Consider the following 10000-nt stretch of genomic DNA (forward strand, 5'->3'; position numbering starts at 1 on the left):
ATGGTTATAATGATAGCAATGATAATGGTGGAAGGATATGACCAATTGCAGTTTTTATATCGATGACATTACAGACACGGGTTGAGCGGTTGATGGTCCAGTCGCCTAGGCATTACATAAAGGAATATAGATAATCCATCAAACATGATGTCTGATGTCAACAGGAATCACCCATGTTGTCCTAAATAATGGCTTACTACTCTAAACCTGAAATCATAACAATGGTTATCATGATAGGAATAATAATATTGGAAGGAAATCACCAGTTGTAGTTTTTATATCACTGACATTACAGGCACATGCTCTAAACCTGAAATCATAACAATGGTTATCATGATAGAAATAATAATATTGGAAGGAAATCATCAGTTGTAGTTTTTATATCACTGATTTTACCTGTTGACAGTTTGATGGCACACTCTAAACATGAATCATAACAATGGCTATAATGATAGCAATGATAATATTGGAAGGATTTAATTCTTATCTATTTCTATATTCTCTATATTTTCCATACCGTTGTAAACATTAAGACGAAGACCAACTTAGTTCTATGATTTTACTCAAAAATAAAAAGCGCCCTAACATTTACTTAGCAAAATAAAATAAAATCCTTTATTCATCCCATAGGGGAAATTTGTCTGTAGGGTCTATTCCAAGGGAAGACTGGAACAACCCAGGCATCAACCGCAGTGCAGCGCCGCAATTCAGCTAGGGCGAGGGAGGTGATTTGCTCAAGGCCACACAGCACAGCGCAGCGGCTGGTGATCGAACTCGGCACTTTTCGGGTACGAAGCAAAAACACACGACCATTTCAAGTCTCTTATCTTCCTTCCCTGTTAGAATACAAGTCTTATCTCCCTTCCTTGATAGAATACAAGTCGTATCTCCCTTCCCTGATAGAATACAAGTCGTATCTCCCTTCCTGATAGAATACAGTCTTATTTCCCTTCCCCGATAGAATAAAAGTCTTATCTCCCTTCCTGATAGAGTACAAGTCTTATCTCCCTTCCTGATAGAATACAAGTCGTATCTCACTTCCCGATAGAATACAAGTCTTATCTCCCTTCCCTGATAGAATACAAGTCGTATCTCCCTTCCCTGGTATAATAAAAGTCTTATCTTCCTTCCCTGATAGAATACAAGTCTTATCTCCCTTCCCTGATAGAATACAAGTCTTATCTCCCTTCCCTGGTAGAATACAAGTCATATTTCCCTTCCCTGATAGAATACAAGTCGTATCTCTCTTCCCTGATAGAATACAAGTCTTATCCCTTCCCTGATAGAGTACAAGTCTTATCTCTCTTCCCTGATAGAATACAAGTCTTATCTCCTTCCCTGATAGAATACAAGTCTTATCTCCCTTCCATGATAGAATACAAGTCTTATTTCCCTTCCCTGATAGAATTCAAGTCTTATCTCTCTTCCCTGATAGAATACAAGTCTTATCTCCCTTCCTTGGTAGAATACAAGTCTTATCTCCTTCCCTGATAGAATACAAGTCTTATCTCCCTTTCTGATAGAATACAAGTCTTATCTCCCTTCCCTGAGCCACGCTGCCCCCCTGACACCTTTTCTGATGTATCGACTGAGGAATGGAACAATCACCCTCAAAGGATTGTACAACGTGATATATCAATCACACTCAAAGGATTGTACAACGTTATATATCAATCACCCTCAAAGGATTGTACAACTTTATATATCAATCACCCTCAAAGGATTGTACAACGTTATATATCAATCTACCTCAAAGGATTGTACAACGTTATATATCAATCACCCTCAAAGGATTGTACAACGTTATATATCCGCTCCATGGAGGAACGGGCTACGGTTTGTTATTGGGGACAGAGGTGGATATAAAAAAAAATACAAACTTGACCTATTATCATCAACATCATCATTGCCTTTTTCACCCTGGGTCAGGGTATAGGCCACAGACAAACAGTTTCCATCCTTCTCTATCATCAACATCATCATTGCCTTTTTCACCCTGGGTCAGGGTAGAGGCCACAGACAAAGTTTTCATCCTTCTCTATCCCGAGCTAACTATTTTTTAAAATCTCATTCCAGGTCTTACCACTTCTCTATATATCAGCTTCTTTAATTCTTCTCCATGTTCCTCGTGGCCTTCCCCTCGATCTTCTGCCCTGGGGGTTCCAGTCGAATACTTTCTTTGTTATAGTGGAGTCATTCTTTCTAAGCGTGTGTCCAATCCACCTCCATCGTCTTCTTCCTAATTCCTCTCCACTGGTTTCTGCTGTGTTCTTTTCCATACTTCTTCATACTTCTTCCATACATTTGACCTATTATATAGCGCAATATTCACTAGGGGGTGAAGTGGCCGAGTGGTTTAGGCATCGCACGGTGACCCGGAAAGTCCCGGGTACGTGCCCCGCTTCAGGCACTTCCGTTTTTTTTCCTTGGGTAAGATTATTAACTCCCAATTCACTCACTTGGACAACATGGGTGATTCCTGTTGACATCAGACATCTTGTTTGATGAATTATCTATATTCCTTGGTGGAATGCCTAGGCAACATCTTATGATGTCGTGGCGGAAGGGAATAATTTATAATTTTTAAATATCCACTAAACTTGCGCAAAGCGCTTTACAAAGGGTCCCTGACCAACAGCTACATTTAAAAAGTAGAACGAGACATGCCGCCTGCTAGGCGATATTACAAATCTTTTTTGGACAGAGACAACGCTGTTAACGGCCAGGTACTCATTTTACACCTGAATACGGTGAGAGAATGTGAGTAAAGAGCCTGTTCCAATGACTCAACTATGCGCCGAGCGAGGCTCGAACCTAGGACCTTCTGATCCGATAGCGAGTGTCATACCACACGAAAACAAAGTCGTACATACGCCTAGGCAAGGGAAATTAAGTTTATAGATACAAATGTGACCCATTGTAACAAAGCGGTATTATGTTGGAGTCCACTCGGTAAGGGAAATTGAATTCATAGCCACCAATATCCAACTTGGGTTTAATTTCTGTACGTTATGGTGGAGTATAAAGACTATTTCTTGCATTGCAAAATCTTCTTAAGTCCAATTTCTCATCATTCTATCTCTAAATTCACTTTTTGGGGTCTGAATCATCCCGACATTATACTGTTTTGAGACGGAGGGTCACAAATATGAAATTTTAAAACAAATTTTCATTATTACATTGTGGTGAATAAATACAATTTCTTGTCCTGCAAAAAACCCTAAATAATTAGCATTTTCTATCACTTTATTCCTTAAGATACAATTTGGGTTTTACGCTCTCCTTACCACCTACAGCAAAATCGTTACAATTTGTCACGACACAATTATAAATTTTTCTTATTCAGTTTTATAATACAGTACATCACAATGTTCTTTGTTTGATTAATAAGAACATAAAGATGTTTGGTAAAGAGATTGTTTCAGTTTAAAAAATCAATTTTTATTCTGAGTAAGTCTGCTATTTTTGGGAAAATACTGAAAATGATCGGTAAGGAGCGGTGTATCTTTTTTTACGAAACCCGCCGAAACCCGCCGGTAGCCATAGTCTCAGGTTCACTCCCGACTGGCGCACACTTCCCATAACTTTTCTGGATATTGTCGGGTCTCGGCTGGCTTCGGCGGGTTTCGTAAAAAAGCACTAATTCTTTTTTACGAAACCCGCCGAAACCCAGTCCCAGGTTCAGTCCCCAATGGTGTACACTTCCTTGAATTCCAGGTTCACTCTCCACTGCTACCTACTTCCCATAGCTTTGTCTGGTTTTGTCGGGTTTGGTCGGATTTCGGGGGGTTTCGGCAGGTTTCGGCGGGTTTCGTAAAAAAGACAAACCCGACTAAGTCTGCCATTTTTGGGAAAATACAGAAAATGATCGGTAAGGAGAGAGTTAAAGATATCCTGGCATGGGGGGCAGAGTGGCTCAGCGGTACGGTCTTTGCTTCGTACCTGAATAGGTGCCGAGTTCGATCACCTGCCGCTGCGCTTTGTGGCCTTGAGCAAGTCACCTCGCCCTAGCTTACTTTGCGCCGGTGCTGCATTGCGGTTGACGCCTGGGATAGTCCAGTCTTCCCTTGGAATAGACCCTAAAGACAAAATTCCCCAAGGGACGAATAACGGAAATTTGTATTTATTTAATACCGGTTGAGACGTTGGATGACATTTGACTCAGTATCGATTACGTAACGAAATACGATACTTATATTTTTATCAACTGGTTTCCGGGCGCCTCTATCTCCATCGAAAAGACTTTATAGCCCTCGTCATACGTCTCCTATGCGCAGAGCGAGGCTCGAACCCAGATCGAACCTTTCGATCCGAAAGCAAGTGTCACACTAACTACAAGACAACAGAGCCGCTCCGTTTTGAGACGATGGGTGACAATATTTGACTAATAAGTATCGATTACTTATTAATACTCGATACTTACCTGTATTGAAGTCATGGACTATTTTCTTTCTAAACTTAGTTATGTACTGGTCCCCGGGCGCGTCTATCTCCACAGAATTGACTCTATAGCCGTCGTCGAACGTCTCCTGTTGATAATATTATCGGAGATGATATTATTATTATTATTATTATTATTATTATTATTATTATTATTATTATTATTATTATTATTTTATTATTATTATTATTATTATTATTATTATTGAGAGAATGCGTTTGAGACGTGATACACTCCCTTGATCAGTGGCTAGAGTAATTGTTACAGAATTGATACATACGGGACTAGTAAACCATCCTTGGGGTTTACTGTTTTCTAATAGGGAATGAGATTAGCTGAAGAGTAGCGTCCCTTGATTGGACGTCACCCATAGTCTGCTGTGACGTCACCGGCGGAAAAGTTATTAGAGAGAGAACGTCATGTTGGTTGAGCGCGAGGACGAGAGACGCATGCGCACAACCAACATGACGTTCTGTCTCTAAGAACTTTTCCGCCGGTGAAGTCACAGACTATGGGAGACGTCCAATCAAGGGACGCTACTCTTCCGCAATCTCATTCCCTATAGTTATGCTTTTGTTTTTAATGTTTTTAATTGTTTTATGGCGTTTGCAACACATTAATCTTCTCCATACCTGCCATTTCCGGATTACCCTCAAAACTTCACACCCAACCTATAGATAGTTCGAAGATAACGTCACTCAGGTCTTTGTTATTGTTTTATTTTGCCATCCGCCTTTATGAGTAATGCTCGCTGATCTGTATTAACCTACTATAAACGTTCATGGACACACAGAGTTTTGTGTGTCGATCCGTTATACTTCCGGATGGCAATGTTATGGGCTTCTTAGCCAAGCGCATACTATCTATACAAAAATATATCTATTCCACTCAAACACAAAAGCTGTTAGTTCTTCCTATAGGTACACATCTTTTTTTTTTGCTTAAGGGGCTCTTCAACACAGTGTTAACATACTTTAACTATAGCAAACATTTTTGTTCAAATATTATGATGTACAAAAGAAATTAGAATGAAAAAATGTTGGCTGCATCGTGATGAATATGACGATTTTCCTATGGGCGGTTAGGAGGGGGTTTAAGGTCATAGTAACGCCAATAAAATAAGGAAGACAATGGGATAGTCACACAATTAAAAAAAAAAAATAAAGAACTCCAAATAGGGAATGAGATTAGTGGAAGAGTAGCGTCCCTTGATTCGACGTCACCCATAGTCTGTGACGTCACCGGCGGAAAAGTTATGAGAGAGAGAACGTCATGTTGGTTGTGCGCATGCGTCTCTCGTCCTCGCTTCCGGTGAAAGCGGCTTGAGACACTTCAAAACCAACCAAATTGACGTTCTCTTTGTGTAAGGTGACGTCAAATCAAGGGACGCTACTCTTCCGCTAATCTTATTCCCTATAGTTAGGCCAAGGGGGTAATTGGTTCAAGAAAGCAACAGATGAAGAGTCCAAGAGAATACCATCAAGTAGTCCTTCAGGCCATTGGGCCCACGAAACCGGAGTTTTCCTCAGTTTCCATATGGTGAAACGGACTATGGCAATGTGACGATTTTCCCGAATAGATCAGTTGGTAGAGCACTCGCTTCACACTTAAAAGGACCAAGAACGATCCCGGGAGCAGTCGAGATATATTTTTCTGATCCTCCCCACCCCCGCCTCCCTCCCATGTCCACCCAGCAGTGACTGGGAAGATGGGTCTGTTAGATCTAGCGGAAAGTACTTCACGATAGACTAGCGTCCTATCCGAAGGGTAGCAAGCAATTGCTATTGTCCTTTTCACGTAACTGAGATAAACACCGGCTCCATGGGCCTAATGGCTCGGAAGGACTACTACTACTACTACTACTACTACTACTACTACTACTACTACTACTACTACTACTACTACTACTACAACTACTACTACTACTACTACTACTACTACTACTACTACTACTCATTACTTCTACTACTACTACTACTACTACTACTACTACTACTACTACTACTACTAACTACTACTACTACTACTACTACTGCTGCTACTACTACTACTACTACTACTACTACTACTACTACTACTACTACACTACTATTACTACTACTACTACTACTACTACTACTACTACAACTACCACCACTACTACTACAACAACTACTACTGCAACTACTACTACTACTACTACTACTACTACTACTACTACTACTACCACTAGTAATACTACTACTACTACTACTACTACTACTACTACTACTACTACTACTACTACTACTACTACTACTACTACACTACTACTACTACTACTACTACTACTACTACTACTACTACTACTACTACTAACTACTACTACTACTACTACTACCACTACTACTACTACAACAACAACAACTACTACTACTAACTACTACTACTACTACTACTACTACTACTACTACTACTACTACTACTACTACTACTACAACTACCACTACTACTACTACAACAACAACAACTACTACTACTACTACTACTACTACTACTACTACTACTACTACTACTACTACTACTACTAACTACAGCTACTACTACAACTACTACTACTACTACTACTACTACTACTACTACTACTACTACTACTACTACTACTACTACTACAACTACTACAACAACAACAACCACACTACTACTACTACTACTACTACTACTACTACTACTACTACTACTACTACTACTACTACTACAACAACTACTACTACTACTACTACTACTACTACTACTACTACTACTACTACTACTACTACTACTACTACTACAACTACTACTACTACTACTACTACTACTACTACTACTACTACTACTACTACTACTACTACTACTACAACTACTACAACAACAACAACAACCACTACTACTACAACTACTACTACTACTACTACTACTACTACTACTACTACTACTACTACTACTACTACTACTACTACTACTACTACTACTACTACTACTACTACTACTACTACTACTACTACTGCTCCCTTAACAACTAGAGCAGTAAAAGTGAGACGTCAAGCACCCTGGTATAATACCGAAATAAAATTGAATGGATTAGCCAGGAGGCGGGCAGAAAGAAAATGGCTCAAGTCCAGAGATGCTGTCGATAAGAAGCGATACATCGCGGCTAGAAATGATGCAAAAGCCGTCAATTTCAGGGCCAAAAAGAAATTCTATGAAGAAAGCCTCAAAAACGTGGGACGTTCGAGACAATTCTTTGCCTTGACCAAGGAACTGCTGGGACAACAGACGCAACCAGCTCTCCCATCTTTAATCGATCGTGCATATCTACCAACTCGCTTTGGTCAATATTTTAAAGAAAAAACGGATACCATCAGGAAGGAACTCTCGTCTGAATCGATCCCTACAACATTTGACAAGTTTCATGGTGATTCGTTAACACATTTTTCAAAGATTACTGAAGCTGACTTACGTGATTGCATTATGTCGTCTCCAACTAAAAGTTGTGATTTAGACCCCTTAAATACTGCCATTTTAAAAAAATGCATTGATGTAATTTTAACACCATTTACATGTATTGTTAATAATTCGTTGCAGTCAGGTGCTGTACCAGACATTTACAAAGTTGCTCATGTCAAACCCCTTTTGAAAAAACCTGATCTCGATAAAGAGAACTTAAAAAACTATCGCCCTGTCTCTAATCTTCCTTTTCTCTCTAAGATCTTAGAAAAGCTTGTTTTGAAACAATTACTGTCTCATCTTAAAAATAATTGTCTTGAAGAAAAATTTCAGTCTGCTTATAGGCAACATCATTCGACGGAAACCGCACTTGTTAGGGTTGTTAATGATCTCCTCTCTGTTATAGACAATGGTTCATGTTCTTTGCTGAATTTGCTTGACCTATCGTCTGCTTTTGATACTATTGATCACAATCTTTCTCAAACGTCTTGAAATTACTTATGGCGTGTCTGGTGCAGCGCTTGATTGGTTTAGGTCATATTTGTTTAATCGTAAACAGATTATTACGGTGGATGAATATAGATCGGAGGAAATCTTTCTTGATTGTGGGGTTCCCCAGGGTTCAGTACTTGGACCCGTTCTTTTTGTTTTGTACGTCGGCCCTCTGTCTAAAATCATCAGAAGTTTTGGTCTGTCTTACCATCAATACGCTGATGATACGCAATTGTACTGCGTTTCCAATATGAGAAATTTACAAGAAGTATCAGCCAATAGTAAAAATTGTATCCAAAGTGTTAAGAAATGGATGAATGAGAACAGACTGAAACTGAATGATGATAAGACGGAGGTGCTGTATGTGGGGAACAGGAAGTGGAAAAGTGAAACAGATTTGAAGTTGGGGGATGCCTCTATTCAAATTGTTGACAAAGTGAAAAACCTTGGCACATTCTTAGACTCTGGACTGTCGATGGAGCATCAGGTTAATAATTTGGTTAGATCTCTCTTTTTCCAACTAAAAAAGATTGCTTCCATTAGACGGTTCATATCTGAGGATGTGACCAAGCACCTGGTTGTGTCCCTCGTACTATCGAAATTGGATTATTGTAATGCTCTGTTGTTTGGCGTTTCGCAATACAATCTGAAACGTCTTCAGATTGTCCAAAACAGCGCTGCCAGACTAGTATTTATGAAGCGTAGGTGCGACTCTGCCGACCTCTACTTCATGACCTGCATTGGCTGCCTGTTGAGAAAAGAATTAAATTCAAAGCTTGTGTTTTAGTGTATCGTTGTCTTGAAGGTACTGCCCTTCCTACCTTTCAGAACTAATTGAAAGATATTCAAAACCCGCCCCTTACGTTCGGCCAGTGATTCCACAAAACTAGTTGTCCCTCGAATTCGGAAAAATGCTGGAATGAGATCCTTTTCTCATTTCGGACCCTCTATTTGGAACGCCTTACCGCAGAGCATTCGTGAAAAAGAATCTTTGTCTATTTTTAAACGTTCGCTTAAAACATATTTGTTTCGATTTTAGTAGATGGTATGAGAAGCAAGATAGTTTTGGTTTGTGTTGTGTGTTGTGTTGTGTGTGTGTATGTGTGTGTGTGTGTGTGTGTGTGTGCTTGTGTGTGTGAATGAGTATGTTTCAGCCAAAGTAATTTGTAATTTAAGCGCTTAGAGTCTGGTGTCTCGGAGTTATAGCGCTATATAAGTTTTCAGCATTATTTATTATTACACAAAATACTTTACATACTACTTACATACTACTACTACTGCGGCTACACTACACTACTAACACTACTACTACTACTACTATACTATATACTACTACTGCTACAACAACAATACTACTACTACTACTACTACTACTACTACTACTACTACTACTACTACTACTACTACTAACTGCTACTACTACTATACTACGACTGCTACTACTACTATACTACTATACTACTACTACTACTAACTACTACTATACTACTACTACTGCTACTATACTACTACTACTACTACTACTCTACTACTACTGCTACTACTACTACTAACTACTACTACTACTACTACTACTACTACTACTACTATACTACTTACTACTACTACTACTACTACTGCTAC

The 10000-nt window shown here is 39.4% G+C and overlaps 1 long non-coding RNA gene across 1 annotated transcript in view; it reads right to left on the reverse strand.

The window, feature by feature from the left end:
• Positions 1-4423: 4423 nt before the first annotated feature.
• The window catches only part of LOC144960913 (uncharacterized), a gene marked incomplete at its 3' end in the record, with an annotated part of 9851 nt that continues 4274 nt past the window's right edge, over positions 4424-10000 (reverse strand). Inside the window, exon 3 of the long non-coding RNA XR_013642984.1 lies at positions 4424-4529. This is a non-coding gene — a long non-coding RNA (uncharacterized LOC144960913). The remainder of the gene's footprint in view (positions 4530-10000) is intronic.

Source organism: Berghia stephanieae, unplaced genomic scaffold (assembly GCF_034508935.2).
Source record: "Berghia stephanieae isolate SIO BIC M18660-M18661 unplaced genomic scaffold, UCSD_Bste_1.3 scaffold1044, whole genome shotgun sequence".
NCBI classification, from domain to species: Eukaryota; Metazoa; Mollusca; class Gastropoda; order Nudibranchia; family Aeolidiidae; genus Berghia; species Berghia stephanieae.